This window comes from Lissotriton vulgaris, chromosome 11 (genome assembly GCF_964263255.1).
Source record: "Lissotriton vulgaris chromosome 11, aLisVul1.2, whole genome shotgun sequence".
NCBI lineage: Eukaryota > Metazoa > Chordata > Amphibia > Caudata > Salamandridae > Lissotriton > Lissotriton vulgaris.
Window position 1 is genome coordinate 862,024,960 of NC_141699.1, and position 17,633 is coordinate 862,042,592.

A 17,633-nucleotide genomic window follows, 5' to 3' on the forward strand; every position below is an offset into this window, starting at 1 on the left:
CCTCTTTATTGTCATCATGCCATTCACATGCATAGGTTCGGCTTGACTCCTGCATCTGACTGACTAAAGGTTTTTGATGAGGCCTCTCGCCACTAAGATTACCACCTCCTATGCTTCCAATGTACTACTGCGTTACCTTCTTGTCCATCTTCCTGTCCCATTCCTCAAGCGTGAGCAGTGCGCCTGCTCTACAGAAACTATTACCTAGCGGAGGTAAAAATACTTCCCCCAATATGGCGCTGCCTATCCAGCATGCATAAAGGGGAAAGCATGTCACTAGCAGGGGCGTAGGAGACATTAAAATTCTGGGGGGGACAGGGACAACCTTGTGGACTTTCCATTGACCCTATACAAATCACGGCCCGTTAAATAAATACAGTCGCATAGTTTTGAAGTGAAATATTGAGAAAAGCAGACATGTAGTCACAGTTTGCATTATGCTTTATTGGTATCTACATTCACATAGTAATCAGACTAAATGTTAAAAAAAACAGGTATATGAATCTTGCATCTTCATGCACCAAGCAAAAAAGGTCGCTGACTCAGGGTGGGGCGTCGTGTTTGCAAGTGCATTATGGTTTGAAAAGTACCTGCTGCTGTGTTGCTGGTCTCCAGCAATTTCCAGGTAACAATAAAAATGTGAAGATAACTCTGGTGTTTAATGTTCTTTATTGAGAGAGATCGGAGGTTTTTCTAGTGGAAGTTTTGACTCATAGTAAGGTAGCCACAGTGGGGTAATATGCCTGCTGCAAAGAACGTGTACCACACAGATCACAAAATGCATATAATGTAAATAGGTCAGCGAGTTACTGCTTTTGTCTGAGAGATTCTTTTGCTATTTGCAGTTTATAAATTAAAATCCTAACATTGAACAGTGAGCTATTAACCGTCATCAAAGAGCTGCATGAAAACTGCAAGGTATAGATTAGAACGTTATGATTTTTCCCCAGTCTTTCATTATCCTAAGGTTGGAAAATGAGTTCATTAGGATGGAAATCAATTCTGAATATTAAAGACAACCCCCAATCATGGTGCTATGTTTAAATACTAGGTTTGTGCTTCTCTAGTGTTGCAAAGACATCTGTGCCCTGGCACTCCCCAACTTTTTTGCTGACTTGCACTGGTGGTACCTTACTCTGACTGACCCTGGCCCCTCTGACTAACCAGGCCCAGATCCAGTGCTATGTTGAAAGAGACAGTTACAAATACAGTAAAAACACCGACATGCAATAAGATGCACTATGGGTTAGGGTACCTCCATGATTGACATGACCTCTCCTATACGGCACTAGTACATAATAGGGCATGAGGATTGAAACAATATTTAAGTTCCTAGTACATATTAGGGCATAGTGGTTTAGAGGCCAGCAGCCCTTCCTGCACTTGCATGTGTGCACTGCTGTAGCCTGAGGTCAGTTTAAAAGCAGGCCCTTGTTGGAGGACTGCTTTTAAAATGCAAATTGTGCCCAATCTTGACTTTTGGGTTTGGGGCACTTACAAATTGATAAACTGCAATGTTGGGGCATATTAGGTATCCCCAGGGGTTCCCCTAGGTGTCCCAGGGGTTAGAGGTCAGGTATCTACAAGGAGGACCCTTATAAAATGAGTGTTATATGCCCTGGGTTTAGTGAAATTGCACATTCACTGCCTACATTGTAGTATAGTACTTCCCAAAATCGGCTTTTGTGCTAGGAGCACTGTGAAGTGGGGATCTGCAATATTAAGATATAATCAGAACCCCTAAAGTCTTTCCTATGTATTCTAGGTGTGGAGGGGTCCTGTAGGAATAAGGAGGATCCTTATATAGGCCCTGGTATTGGGGAAATTGGCCAGTTAATGTTTCCATTGCAGATCCCCAGCGCATAGGTTAACAATGCAAGAGGTTATTATTTAATAACTGGAGAAAGGAAATCCATACAGCTAGGATTAAAGGACTCGGAAGAATGTTAATGATAAATGCAACAATGTGGTATTGTTGAATTTATTCTAAAATGTACAGACAAGAAGTTATAAGACTTTCTTGTCTGCAAGCCACAATTGAGCCCTCTAGTGCCCTGCCTTGATTTGTCAGAGGTAAGTGGATTGGACTGGCTGTTTGAAGAGGTGATAAATGACCCCTAGAGTTAGGAGGCCTGTCTGGGAGTAGAGGTTTCTGGGCATAGGAATGCCAGAGCCAGGGGGAGGGGTAGTAAACAAAGCTCTTCAAGAGAGGGAGACTAGCTGGAAAAATCACTTTCATTTACACCTCCTACAGACAGATGGGGGGGGGGGGTTAAGAAGGAATTCCCAGTTGTAAGGGGAGTGGACCTAGGTAGATGAAGCCATCCTGTAGGCTGGTTTCGTTAGTTCTGCTCCCTCTGCTGGAAAATCAGCCATGATTAGGTTTGGAGAAAATGTGCTCTCTTTGGGAAAATAATGCCATACTTTAGAGGATGCGGTTATACCCTGGAGCATTGCCCTGCACCTCATTGGACAGGAGTGTCTTCCTTCTTGACCCAGACAACTTGGAATAAGTATCTGAAAGGGACAAAGCCTCTCAGATGATGCTCCTTCAAACTTGGGAGAAGAAGGGTCCCTGCTGAGGAGTTTGATTTAAACCAACCAGGCACTGGACTGAAGATTGTGCCTGTTGCGCAATCTGGAATTACAGTCCTAGGGACTACCTTGCTTCAAAAGGACTAAAGAGTGGACTCCCTGCAAGCTGACCTGGACCACCAAGAATCCCCAGCCTGGAGAACTACCAGTGAATTCAAAAGGGTTTTGTCCAAGTGGATTGTGGTAACTAAAGTCCATTTCAAGGACCATCTTGGAGATTCCAGACCCTTGGAGTACGTTTTGGACACTTTGAGACCCTTTGGAAAACTTCAAGAAGAAGTTCCAGAGGTTTGGAGAAGTTTGGAGCAACTTTGGTAAAAAGCTCCATAAGTGGACCGACTCACTCTGGCCAGCCAAGCCGACAACCATCAACCATGAGTTGGCCTGCCGTCCAGGTTCCTCCCGCTGAAAAGCTCCAGGGGTCTGACTTCCAGAGTTTGATCGGGCGTAGGCGGAAACCCAAGCTGGCGAACCCTCATGAATCCGCCCTAGTGAAAAGCATTGAGGGACCCTGCAGGAAAAAGCTCTGCAAACTTTTTTAATTCCTAACTTAGAAAAGGTGACCGGGGCCAACCATGAGAGCCAAGCCACCCACCATCAACTGTGTGCCAGCCTGCATCCCTAGCTCGTACCACTGGAAAGCTCCGGAGGATGGACTTCCATACGTTTGACCGGGAGTTCGTTGCAAGGCAAGCCGGCGAACCCTCACCAAATCAGGGCTGGCTGAGAGCTTTGACAGACCCCGTGAAGAAAAGCTCCAGAAACGTTGACTTTAAGCAGGTCCAGCGTGACCCTATGTACCAAAAGGGGCTATACGTTTCTATTTTCTATATCTTGCTAAATTTTAAAAAGTCATATTCCCGGTTCCCTACATTGGATTTTTTTTGGGGGGGGAAAACCTTTATTAGCAATTTAGTCAAAGACAATTATGGGCCCACAACCGTCATGGCCGGCCGCTAAACAAATTGAAAACATCGCAATCAATTATTACATGACACAACGTCCGTATCCCAAAGGTGTGGTTAACACTCAGAATAGCATTTGTAGGCGCATGCATCCACGATGTAGCAAGATCCAAAAAAGGTTTAATTTTATGATATTAAATAACTGGATCAAGTGTCATATATTCAGACCAGATAGCCGAAAGGGCGAGCAATACGACAGGATATCCACTAGTGGAGCGGCAATAATCGGGATACTGGCGTGAGATATTTCAAGCAGGATACACAAGCGTGGAATTACATTTCGCCCCAGTCAGTGCCCGCCCAATCGGTATACCACCTCAGGATTTATATTCAAACTTGTCCACGATATATCAGGATTTGAGAGGGTTCCATTCTACAGTATGAATAGAAGGAGCCAGTGACATACAATAAAGCAAAGTCTTACATGGAACAAGTCATGCAACAGGATATTCGCCCTCAATAGAAGTGTAATTGGGAAGTAAATGCAGGATATGTAAGCATTCAGTGACTATGTACTAAAATCGGTGCCCTGCCCACAGAATCAATAAACAGTGCGAGAAAACATAAGCACAAATTGCAAAATTCTTCCCAAAGAGAACAAGACCTGACCCCCCGTCTGATCTGAGATACATAAGAAATAAAGAAAGAGATACAAGAGAAAGGAAAAGAAAAAGGCCATAGAAACAAAGAAGAAACGAAAACCAAGCCCCATCCCCCCAACCCCCCACCCTGCATACCAGCGGACGGCTACGGCCTACCCCCCCCCCCCCCCCCCCCCCCCCATAGGCATGCCTGTCGCCCCAACAAAAGAAACCCCGAATATGGGAAAAGGAGGAGGGCCCTCGCGCCGGCCCCCAATCTAACCCCCCCCCCCACTACACCGCGTCCCAGAAAAATGTATAAGCCCACCAAGATGGAAAGCGGGCATCATTTTACGTCCATCTCAACCCCCCCCAAAATCACTGTAGCGAGCCGAGCCCTGCATCTCCACTGGGATCATCCACATAGTACAATAATCAGTCAGCGCTCATCCCTGGCCAGTTCGAACAGAAGTAAACAAGCTCCCCGACCCGATAGTTCCATAAGCAGATAAGCCTGGTGAATAAACCTGCCTTGTGAGAGCCATCCAGGCGCTCGGCAAAGGCAGCAGCGCAGTGTCATCACCTCTACTCCAGGGTACGCTTTCCATCATCGAAACTATACGGCGTTGTTGTGTGATAAATGGCACAAGAGTCGTGAGAATAGAAAAAGTAGCAATCGCGCAAATCCGCCCGATGAGTTCACCAGGCTCATCATCCAACACTGTGCGCCCCTGGGAGTCGTCGGTGTCTAAGGGTTGGGCATGATCTAGAATACCCCCATCGGCTCCTCTAGGTCTCATCTCAGGAGCAATGGCCCCCAACGAGTCCTGGATAGTCAGCCATCAGTGGTTCAGGGAGGAGTGGAGGTCGTTGATAGCCAAAAGGACATCTCTCAGTGTGAGCTCCATTTCTGCTTTGCCGGTATAAGCCGAGCTCATTGTCCCTGGGGACCCCTCGGACGAGATAGAGCACATCGTACCAGGTAGACAGGTTACTATTGTTTGCTAGTGGCGTACGGGTGGGTTATGGCGGAGCACATTAAAAGCATTCAATCGTGCTTTACCGCCCACCCCTTACGGCCGTGTCCAGGAGAAGGAACACAGCTCGACGCCTGCTACAGCTGGTGAGCGGTCACTCCGAGGCCCGGGTCACCCCCGGACAGCCCACAAAGAAAGTCCGGTGCGGGCGGAGGACCTATCTTCGATCCCCGGGACAGCCACTTCAGAGGAGTCAACAAAATGGGTGTAGCAAGGCTCTGGGTGATTGCGCCGTGCTCAGCCTGCGTCCGCCCTTCAAATCGGCGAGCTGTGATTTCGTCCAGATTCACCGGTCCTCTGTGCCCGGCCAGGGCTGCTGCTGATCGCCTCCTCGCCGGCCGCGCCACCACTCGATGTCCCGGCTTATCACCGGCTCAGGCCGCGATCTTCGCGACGACGTTTCTCGGCCATCCGGGGCGGCCGCCAACCCGGAGTTACACGGCCAGGCACCGCACCATCTTAGCTGTATGGGGGTGCGGTTGAAATGCAGGATTGATGTCAGGATGTTAGGGAAGGCGAGGGCGCGCGGCGGAGCCGGGCGCCTAGGCGGCCATCTTGGTCGCCGTCTTGGCTCCTCCGGATTTTTTTCTTTTTAAAGAGAAAAATATTTTGTATTTTTATAAATTGGTGTTGGATTTTTATTGTGTGCTGTGTCTTAATCATTTACTGAATTGGTCTTTTTAAATGCTTTGCATACCTGCTCACAGCCAAGCTACCAAGGCTTGAGCATGAGAATAATTTTCGAAGACTGATACGGAGCTATATATTGAGGTAGTGTCCTTATTGCCGGGTACAGATATACATTTGCCCCTACTATTAACCCACTTTCCAACATCCAGACCAAGCACTCTTAAACAATACTGTCTACAAGTATGGATGACATGTGACTCCTACACCCTGTAGTTTTATTTAACATTTCCTACACACAGATTTACACACCTATGATTGACTGCTTCTGTGTAGTGTGAATGATGTAAAGTGCTGACACCCTGCACTGGTATGAGTGGCGCTTTATAACTAATTAAATGCATCTGAGAGAGTGGTTATGGAGACCTGAGCAGCACTATTAAAGGGTGGTAGTGAGGGAATCCGTGGCGAAACTTGGTTGTTGAATACCAAGGCTGTCTATCTGATTTCATCTCCTGCCTCCTTTATCCACCAACATACGCTCCCTCCTCATTATCTCACTCTTCCAGGTTCTATCTCGTCTTTGCTTTCTCCTTTTTCTCTGTTTTCCATATTTCTCTTCCTCCTTCTGCCAACAACTCTTAATGCCTTTCTCTTGTTCGGTTTTACAGTCTAATGGTTTAAATAATGTACCGGTCTCTAACAAAGAATACAGTTACGCCTCACCTGCAGACACCAACTTAAATTAAGCATCATTAGCTTGCAGCCCACAAAGGAAATGCCAGAGTGGCTATTCTGGCCCTTTCTGCATTGTAAATCCTTCCTGAAGAGCAGATACATCCTTTTCTCTCCTTTCTGCAAGACACAAGGATCCCAGCCATCTCCCTTCCCTATGGAAGGGAGAAGTGTGCGTGGCGATCAGTCTCTCCGACTGCCAGGGAACCGCCCGCCACTGTAATATGGCGGGCAGTAATGCAGTCATCAATGGTGGTGGGACTGTCAACGACGCAGTGATGTGGCAGTCCTACCACCATTATAATCACCCCCTAAGTTTAATGTGCATGCAAATCCAACATTACCAACCCCTGGTAAGTTACTACTACTAAGTTACTAAGTTAACTACTAGTGCTGAAAAAATCCAATGGAGATACCAAATGGATGAGGTGGACTGGCCTCAGTGACAGAGTCACTGTCGCTCTAGTGTGTGCTTCTTCGTATGCCTGCACGCAAGACTGGAGGTGAACTGCATGGATTGTGGTGGACAGCCCTTCAAGCTTAACTCACACTTGCCACTGTTAGGGTCCACCTGCTGGTGCTAAGACACCAGGGCTTCTAAGGTCTATCGGGCCTTCTAAGGTGTAGCATCGGAATGAGCTCTGTCAGGAGTGTGGTCTGATGGACTGGTCATGAAGGCTGAAAATGGTGCTCCAGTTCCAAATTTGGCAGCTCTGGCCAAAGTGCCAAATCCTCTCCCCTACTAAACACCATACTGCCCCACTGGGAGAAACTGGCACTGCCTTCAGCTACAACCCAATTGTGCGGAGACTCAATTCAAATTAGGCATTGGACAAGAGTAAAATGCTGACTGAAAAAATGTAACAACACCCTGTAAAAAGCAAACACTGAATGCAAGGATGAGTAAAGCATGTGAAATGTAAGCAGGAACAACATGGTTACCTTAACGGTTTTAAACTCATTATTCAGAAATCAGTAAGTGATTTTGCCTGAAAAGTTCAGGACATAACTACAGGACCAGGAAGGGACCCGTTTCAATGTCCAATGCTTATATCCTTACAAAATGTAAGCAATTTGGTTTAAAAAAGACCAAATCCCTCAACACAGAGCTGCGGTACACATTTTAAAGGCTAAACTAATGAAAACAGTTGAAAACGCTCATGTTAAACGTTTTCCACTCCACCCCTCAACCAGGTATTGCAGTCCCTTTATGAATGGTGCACATCCCCACCCTGGGAAAACAATGCTGTTCAAAGAAAGAAGATAAAAAGAAAGTAGCGTTTCACTGGAAAACTCTGTAAAGCAGCGCTAAGGTGCATGGGTGTAAATAACAATCTGGCCTGTCTGCTGACCACTCTGTATTGCTTTATTTGGTTATTTAATTATTTTTCTGATTTTGATACTTTTTTCTCACCGTCCCGAGGTTGTACTTTGGAATAGAACCCTGTCAGAAAATGAGGACGTTTCCGGCCAAAGTGTTCTGCTCGTTTTTGGATCCATTTCACGGGGGAACAAATAAAGAAAAGGAGAGGCAAGAGTGAGTATGTAACCGCTGTCTTTTGAAATCAGCACTTAAGGATAAGTGAGACAGAGACAGAAAGAGATGGAGGAATAAAGAGAGAGAGAGGGGGGGGGAGGAGGGAAGCTACCAGAAGCAGAGCAGGAGAAGCGGACACGGTCCTTGCCTTCTCTGGGCATGACGGAAAAGAGAAGAGTTTTTTTTCCGTCTCTGCTCTTACCAGACTGGCCAAGCCTTACTGCAGAATAACAAAGGGCGTGTGGCCTCTTTGACTGCAGGCAGGTGAGGTCACAGGTCAAGTACAGGGCCATTAGGTAGCGCTTTCGAGCGCTAATGGCCCTGCGAATAACAGAAGGGAGAGGGAAAATTCTTTTGTCCCCCCCCCCACCCTTGTCCCCCGTGTACCCCCACTCCAAAATCTGGGGGGGAATATGTCCCCCGCGTCCCCCACACTTCCTAAGCCCATTTTCACTAGGACATCCTGTTCTTTTCTATCTGCGCTCTAGAAATGTTGCCTAGCTTGGCCAGGTAAGATGATCATGTTTGTTATTTTAATGTTTTAACATGTTTCTGCCTACCGTGAGACTAGCTTTAAGCAGTCTGTGTTTAACGGACCTGGCCGCCCTACACGCAAGCACTGGCCTGTGTTTCTGGGCTCCGGAGCTGAGCTTCCTTTTGCCCGTTCACTCCCTGTGGGAAGGCGGTTGCCGCTGTGGATGTGGGTATGCGGCTCCTTTACAGCCAGGCCTCCTGATTACATGGGTATTTTTTTGCTCAACAGGTGCAGCTGCACACCGTGGCTGGTTTTTTTCTGGATAAATGTTGGCACATTGACGTTTTCATTTATATTTGATTCATGCCTCAGGTTGCTGTTTTTAGCATTCTTGGGTTTATTTGTGCTGTTCTATGTTCTGCCATTTCTTTTGCTATAGCAGGCCGGGCTTACTTGGAGGAGTATTCTGTTGAAGGCTCTCACTCAAGAGTTATGGGATCCAGTTTTTGACTGCACATGTTTTTCGTGCGGTATTTCTGGAGAGCTGCTCCCGCCCACAGCATCCTGCTTCAGTGGGTGGGGCCCCCGCATTCTAGCGATGTGTTGTTGTGCCCGTTTTCGGTGTTCCCGGGCTATTTTGCTCTGCATTAGCAAACAGGACCTAGGGACTACGGGTCTGAAACATTGGAGTCTCTCGCCCTTCCTGCTGTCCTTACTGCGTGTGGGCTGGGTATGCTGTGGCCTGATTTGTCCCCCACCAATGGCATAATAGTGAATAGCCTGGTTTGCAAAATCCTGTCCCTTCATGGCTCAGTACAGAACTCTTACTCATAGGACACCCTTCTGAATACGAATCTCCATACATACTTATTAGAGTGCAGAGCTCTAGTTAGGATAAAGCTCACATCCCCAGATACTCAGTATAGGACTACTCTGCTAAGATGAATGAATGAAGGGGATTTATAAAGCGCAAAACAGCTGCTCCAGCAGGAGCGTCCTCATGCTAATTGAAGTCCTATCTGCACAGTACATACTACATGTAGGTTCAGAGCTCTCCACTCTGCAATTAACAGGGCGCATTGCTCAGCACAGAGCCCACTGAACAGTATGGGCCCCCCTCTTCTATACAAGACCCCCTGCTCGCTAAAGGGTTCATTGGTGAGTGCAATGCTTTCAATCAGCTCAGAATGGTCTTCCCAGCTCCAGTCTCCATGCACAATCCTATCTCTACATTTGCTGGTTGCTTCATATTAGGCTAGAGGTGGTTTCCCCTGACATTCTGCCTCTACCTCCTGCATTTGTGACTGTGTACGTGATTTTGTTTTTGCTGGTTTAAATGCTTTGGGCATTTTCCTACTGCTGATCAGTGTCAGTGTGCAAGCGCTCCCTGTGTAAATTGTGATTGGTTATCCATCATTTAAATATTTGATTTACTGGTACATCCCTGTTAAAGTGCACTGAGAGTGCCAGGGTCTGTAAATCAAATTATATTAGTGGGTTTGCAGCACTGGTTGTGCCACCCACATGAGCAGACCTGTAAATGTGTATCAGACCTGCCACCACAGTGTCTGCATGCGCAGTTTTAAACTGCCATGTTGACCTGGCAAGTCTACCCACTTGCCAGACCCAAACTTTCCCTTCCCTTACATGTAAGGAACCCCTCAGGTAGGCACAAGGTACCCCCGTGGGCATGATGCAGTGTAGGTGAAAGGTAGTACATGTACTGGTGTGTTTTATATGTTCTGATCGAAAATATTGTGTATTTTGTTTTTCACTGTTGAAAGGCTGTTTATCCCAAAGGTTAACATGGGAGCTGCCTTGTAACATTTTACAAGTGTAACTTGCCATTGGGGCAAGATAGAGAAATGGAGTTTAGACTCTCTGAACTCAGAATTTAATAACTCACCTTTTAGTAAAAGTTGTTTTTAAATTTTGTGTTTAATTCCACTTTTAGAAAAAGGGCATCTTCTTGTTAAATCATCCTGTGTGCCCCTGCCTGTTTGTGTATTCACCTTCTGGTTTTCGGAGTGACAGCAGCTGGGGATGTGCATTCACATTAGACAGTCACAAGGAGGTCTGAGGTGTGCCCTGCCTTGCCTGGGTGACTCATAGGCAAGCTGAATAGACCTTGTCTGCATTTAGAGTGCTGGGGGGGAAGCTTCACTAGTACCTGAATAGGCGGTGTCTCCTTTTCACAATTCTGTCTCCACCTTCTGTGGACCAAGGAACCAGGACCGGTTTGGACTTGGACTGGGCTCAGAGACCATTGCCACAAAGAGACCAATAAGAAAATGGGGTATAAGTATTGGACCTTAAACACCACGACTTTAGATCACTTCTAGAAACAAGAGGACCCTGCCAAGAAGAAGAGCTGTGTGAGTAGCGCTACTGTTTCTGTGTGAGGGGTGGGTGGCCTTCAGTTGCTGTTTCTGTCTGTGGCAGAGGAAAATGTCTTTTTTCTCTACTGTGGTATCCTACTTGTGAAGAATCACCAAGGGTTTGTGTATGCTTGTCTCCTGTTTTGGAAGACTTAGGGACATTAAAGTCTTCTGTGTGCTTTAAGGGGAATTTCCTTGAGGTTTGCTGGAAATTCCCTTGTGCTTTACTGAGAGCTACTCTGTGCTTTACTCATTTGGGGAGTTTTTCCTTGCGTTTCTCTTCGTGGAAACCTCCCTCTGCTTCGCTCCTTGGAAGCCGATTGAGCGTTTATCTTTCCTAAAGTTCTGGGCTGAGCCTCCACCCGCTGTGTGAAGAGGCCATGGTCGGAGAAGATCTGGAAGTGCAAACGTGGCCGCTCGTCAAGGAAGCCAACACGAATGAGTCCTTCGCATGCCAGGCAACCCCGCGTCCGTCAGGAGTTCCCGGCATGGCTCAGCAACACCCTGGAGGCCGAAGAAGATGCAGCATCATCAGCGGCCGCCCAGCCAGCCAGCACCGCTGAGAGGAGCCCCAGGGCGAGACGGAGCAGAATGATCTGCGGGTGATCGGAGCATGAGCTCCGCTCTTGCTGCACCAGCCGCACAGGGCCAACATGCCGAGCACCGCTACAGTAACGGCGCATTCCACCTCTGTGCAAATCCGTTGGGGGCATTTTCTTTATTTGTCTGCATTTTGCTTTGGCGTTCAGGCAGGCGGCTTGATTACCATAAACAGCAACCTCGCACCAGAACGGTGTGCTCAAAGATCATTGGCACCATAGTGCTAACAACAACGTGGTAATCCTGGTGTTGTTCCTTCACTACACGTGGTCATTGTATATGGTAATAAGAGGTATTTCTTTACCCCTTCTGAAGACCATAGAACAAGTGTACTGTTTGCAGGCCCTTCCTATAATGTGCAGTGAAAGTGATTTTATGAAATAAGCAATGTTGTAACTGTTATGCTTATGACAATTGCCTAGTTGGCAAACTGATTGAGATTTATGTGATTGTGTTGTAATGTGTTTATATACAATATAGGTGATATTGTTATATACAAAGTCAAAGATAGCTTTATTCGATTTTACATGTTAAAAATCATAAAAGCAGTACAAAAAGCAATAAAAACACATTACAATCAATTCCACACTAATTACCAAGGAAAAGTACATAGCGGTGTTAGAAAATGGGTAAATATTATTAAAATGTAGGGTCCATTCATAGATTTCCTGCATCTAATTACATTATTCAAAAAGGTTTGCTACACAAAACATGGTCATTTCATCTTCCAGCATCATAAGTTTCAGAAGGGCCGGTCTGCACTGTCTCAGTCCCCACTTTTTCAGCAGGAGGATCAAGTATTTATTTTGTGCAAACTAGTAGAATTTACAGAACACGCAATGAATAGTAGATTGCTTTGAAATATCATCGCATGGGCATGGCGGTAAATCTTTTAACCATAAATTAGTTTCTGGGAACGTTACCAGTCTAAAAAAGCTGTCCCCTCTAAAACGTGTTAACAACATTCTAGAGAAGCTGCTCTGTACCAGAATTAAATATTTTTGTAAGCCACTCCCATGCAACATTAGTTGGTTTTGTATTACAGAGCCCTTTGTCCCTTCTATATGCCACCGTTTTAACTCTAATAGTTCCAAGCATTGTTCTTTCAACTTTTTTCTAGAAATAGAGCTTAACGTACTTGGGGAAGAGAAGTATTCAGGGTGTCAGAGTTCTCCTAAAAAGACTCAACATAGAAAAATCATTTAATTTTTTGCCCCTCCTGGAGCTCCAAACAGTCCTGTATAATCTCTCTGTCAAGGCCAGTTTCTTCCGAATTCCAAACTTTGTGCCAAAGTAAAACCGGGCTTATTTTGATTAAATCGGACACATAAGTCAGCCCGAGTTCTTTATGGCATACATAGCTTGATGCTGAAGGTGGGAGTGCCAGCAAAAATCCCTGCACCATAAGTTACGGTGGACCCACATTTCGACTTGTAAATGTCGACGAGATTATGTACAAGGCGGGGCCCCAATTTAATAGCAAATTTCTTTATAGTTCCAATAGCGCGAGAAAAATCTAGTTTCCTCGCTTCAGCTGCCGACACCCATGTTCCATTTTTATTAAAAACTATTCCTAAATAGGAAAAAATTTCAGTTGACTATCTGAGAGTTTTATAAAAAAAGTGTTGCATGAAAAATATCTTTTAAATGTACAACACATATTAAAAGTTTTAGCAATATTAATTTTTAGTCCTCTCTCTCCCATGTAATCAGCAAAGGTAGAAAGTGCTCTCTGGAGACCCACTTGAGTTCTTGACATGATTACCGCGTCATCGGCGTATAAAAGAAGCGGTACTGGACCTCCTTTAGTTTGGGGGAAATCCGTTTTAGCCGTTAAAAGTTGGGCAGCCACACTGTTTATATACAAATTAAATAAAAAGGGTGCGAGAATACAGTCCTGCCGCACTCCTTTCCTTATAGGATAGAGAGATGTGCATTCGCCCCTATTCCCAAAACGTACTTTGGCCCCGGCTCCCCTATATAGTTCTTTAATATAGTTCAACAAGGTGGTTTCGATGCCAAGTTGCGACAATGTGTCCCATAAAATTTCGTGACTAAGGCAATCGAAAGCCGAGCTCAGATCGACAAATGACAAAAACAGGTTACCCTTTTTTGCAACTACGTATTTCCCTACAAGAATGAGCAGATTTAAACCCTGCTCGACAGTTCCTAAGCCCGCCTTAAAACCATACTGAAATTTGGAGAGGATTTTTGCCTCATCTGCCCATGTTTGCAACCTATTCAGTACCGCTCGTCCTGCCACTTTCATAAGCGAATCTAAAAGTGAAATCAGGCGGTAGCACTTTGGGTCGTTTCGATCCCCCTTTTTGAAAATGGGGACCACTACCGCCTCTTGCCATGTATCAATAAAACCTGTATTGTTACTATTATTGAGGACATTTGTCAAGAGTGGTGCCCATAGATCCGTATCGGATTTGTAAATATCTACAGGCACCCCATCTGGGCCAGCCGCTTTTCCTGCAGCACTTTTTGCTAATGCCCACTCAATTTCAGATAAGGTGAAATTGATACTCAAAGGGAATAAACTTTGTACTCTAACCACTTCCCTGTCCTGAAGATCGTTGTAGGTAGATTCCACTCTATCATCCTTCATATATACATTTGTGAAATGGTCTACCCATGTGGCCGCATCAATGGCCAGCTCCATAGTATCTGTATTTCTTTCAATGAAGAAGGGGGCGTTCACCGCCTTCCAAAAGCCCACCGTGTCTCTCAAAATGCATGCTTGATGTAGTGATTTCCAAGCCTCCTTTTGTAATTCAGTTTTCCTGATTTTGATTGCAGTATAGTACCTTACTCTAGCCTGTCTGATTTCAACGACATTTTTTGGGTCTTTCTTAAGGATAGATTTTAGGGCTGCATTGGATTTGTTGCAGGCTATATCAAACCATCCCTCCCCCTCATTTTTTAAGCCCTTTTTGGGAGGTTTAGTTAGTGCCTTATGAATTGCTTCAGAAATCTTCTGGAAAGCTGCCACTATTTGGGGACTTCCAGTATTCTCCGAGAGACAAGTCATAATTTCATCACGGTGTTCTTTTATTAAGGATGCCATACATTTCGTGGGCTCAACTTTATTCCACTTTATGCTGTACCCATTCTGCCTAGCTAATGCTATACCATATTTATAGAGGGTTTCCACAACATTGGCAGACTTGTTACTGTTCTGAGCGGGACCAATAGAAAGACAAATGGGGTAGTGATCACTCAATACATACTCCCCTGTGTAACAACCTAGTACATAGCCAGCGTGACTATTTGAAATCAAAGCAAAGTCAATCACTGTGGTACAACCTCTACCCATAAACGTAGATAGAAAGGGGACCTGCGGGGTACATAATTAGTATCCAAACCCTAAATCCAATAAGTGGATCAGGGAATTAAAAGCTCTCCCAGCGCTTGAGTGCTCAAAGAGGGTGCAGGGGTCACTTTTCAGATTTAGTATCCCACAGATCCCTTGATAGCTTTGGTTACATAGATTGCAATTTAGGTCCCCCATCAACACTACACACACATCCTCCTGTAAATTTTCGAGTAATTGTTGGGCGCTTTGCACAAGATTCACTAGTGTCTTATTTATATCCTCCCTAGGGATATTGTTTTACAAGTTAATCAAAATGGTGATTTGTTTTCCATCCAGGGATAAGACCAATATTTGATAATAGTCTGATCCTAGAACGCTCTTTTTAACCGTGATGTTTACAGTATTAGCTATATAAATACATAAGCCCCCCGCATTTCTGCCCCTCTTTGAAGGCTTGGCCGGTGTAAAAAAAGTACGAAAGCCATTTAAGTGAGTCTCCTCCCTGTCCCAACATTCTTGGAAACAAAAAATAGTAAATTGTTCTATAAAAGGCACACATCCTAACACCTTTAATTTACTCGATAATCCCGCTATGTTCCAAGAAAGAAAAAGAATGGAGTCATCATCATCCTTCACCTTTGTGAGGCCAGCTTGCTTATTTTAAGGGGGGCGGGTAGCTAGTGTAGGCATTTCAGATTCCCTGTGGTCAGGCGAGCTCTCATATTCCTGTCCATCGGAATCTGGGCTAGGCAAGTGATTTAAGTGGGCCCTCCTTGGACAAGGTCTTCTCAGGGATGTACTTCCCTCAGGTGATGATCCAGTCTCCCTCCCCAGATCCATTTCTATGCTATTATTTAGAGGGTGTGTTCTATTTATTGGGTTTGGATAGTAATCTCTCATATTGCCTCCTTTGGGATTGTATTTAGAATTCTCGTGTCAATCCACCATTTCTAGGGAACTGAAGCGATTTTCTACATGCACGCCTCTCCACATGGCCCCCTGTCTATAATCCAGGTCTGGCGCCCAGCCCCTATTATGCCGTATCACAGTAGACCATTCGTCCTCGTAGCTCTATGGAATATTACGTGTGTAAAAGTATGCTGGAGGTCGAACTTCTATAGGTGACTGCACAGTGGAAAGGCTCCTACTAGTCCAATTACATATGTACTATGCCGTACGTGTATCATTAGAGCTAACCAATATGCAGTCTCCAGGAGTTGTTTTAGTAGTTGTACCCACCCACGGAGCTATACGCACCATTAATATTCTACTGGTAATATGGGATAGGAGAGGCCGATTGGTATTCAACCAATGAGACACCTTATTTTTCAAGGTTGCATAAGATTCCTTCTCGGGGGTTTTTAACTCTAGTACTCCGGTTAATATAACCACGTAGGGGCTTGCTTCGGGGGGTAGATTTACTGTAAGCTTTCTTGGCGGAACACTAAGCTTTAAATCCCCTCTAGGTGTACTATCTAGGTTTTTTCTTGTTTTTTGGACCCCCTCTGTGGGTTTACCTTCAACATGTGATTTAACCGCGGGGGTCGGCACTGGTGAGTTAATAACAGTCTGATTCATCGTTTGGGCAGGAGTCGATTTGTTGCTAGACTGTTGTACCACCAGATTAGTTGTTTTCGTTATTGCACATTGTGGTACCTTTTTTCCTTTCATCGCTTCTGTCCAACCCTTAGAGTTTACTTCTAAGATGGAGAGTGGTTGTTCGATCCTTTTAAGCCTATTTTCCAGCGGGGCAACAGCAACTTTAAGTAAAGCCCCGATCTTTGTCAACAATGTATCAACGATCTCATTTCCTGTTTCCATGGTTTCTAACCTCACCACAGGTGCTATTCCTTCAGGCTGTGTAGCCGATGTGTGGGGAATATCTAAAGCCACAGTACTTTTCTGCTGATGGGGGTTACCGTATTACTCATGCCCTTAGCTATTTTTGCTTTTCTCCCAACCCCTATGGTTGTGTTTACCCTTTTTCTTTTAGGTTTTGCTCCTCGGGTGTTCACAAAAGTGATTGCAGTGGTCACAGCTCATCTGCGGAAGTCAGGAATTCCAGTCTTTCCTTACCTCGACAATTGGCTGTTGCAGGCGAGCTAGCCCCAGGCAGTCGTCTCTCACATCCAGACTATGGCAAACCTTCTACACTCACTAGGGTTCACTATCAGCTTGCCGAAGTCATACCTGACTCCTTCTTAGATGCTCCCTTTCATCGGACATGTATGCAAATACAAGGGTCACCCTACTCACACAGAATCGGGGTACTTTACAGTTTAACAGACAACGGTTCCTGTAGACAATCAACAAATGATACTTAATATATAATAGCCACCCTGCCGTTTTCTGGTATGTGCTGCTAGAATTTCTGATCACATCTCTGGTCATTTATTGTTAACTTTATTAGACCAAAGTAATTTAAATTATATTTTTCTTTTTTCCTTCCTCATCGTTGTGAGGTACTTTCTTGCCTATTCCTTGATACTTTCCACACAAATTATGTTGTAGTAAAAATATAGTCAGATGATTCTCTGTGCCAATGGTACTATTCAAAGATGCCGCTCCCGTACCATATTGAGTGTTTAACAACTAGGTCGCGCACGCTGATTTTAAAAAAGCTGAGTGCGGGAATAGATATGCCCATTTTATTACTGCACTGCTTGTCATTGCCTCTTACGCAATATTTTTTTACACAAATGCCGAGTTTATAAACAGTTACACCTTTCTCACTCATACTGGAAAGGCCTTGACGCTTGCTAACGTTAATCTCTACTTTTG

General features: G+C 45.1%; 1 protein-coding gene across 3 annotated transcripts in view; it reads right to left on the reverse strand.

Annotated features, from left to right (window-relative positions):
* ATG4B (autophagy related 4B cysteine peptidase) overlaps window positions 1-17,633 on the reverse strand; it is a 552,878-nt gene that overhangs the window by 266,494 nt on the left and 268,751 nt on the right. The gene's annotated exons all lie outside the window — the stretch shown is intronic.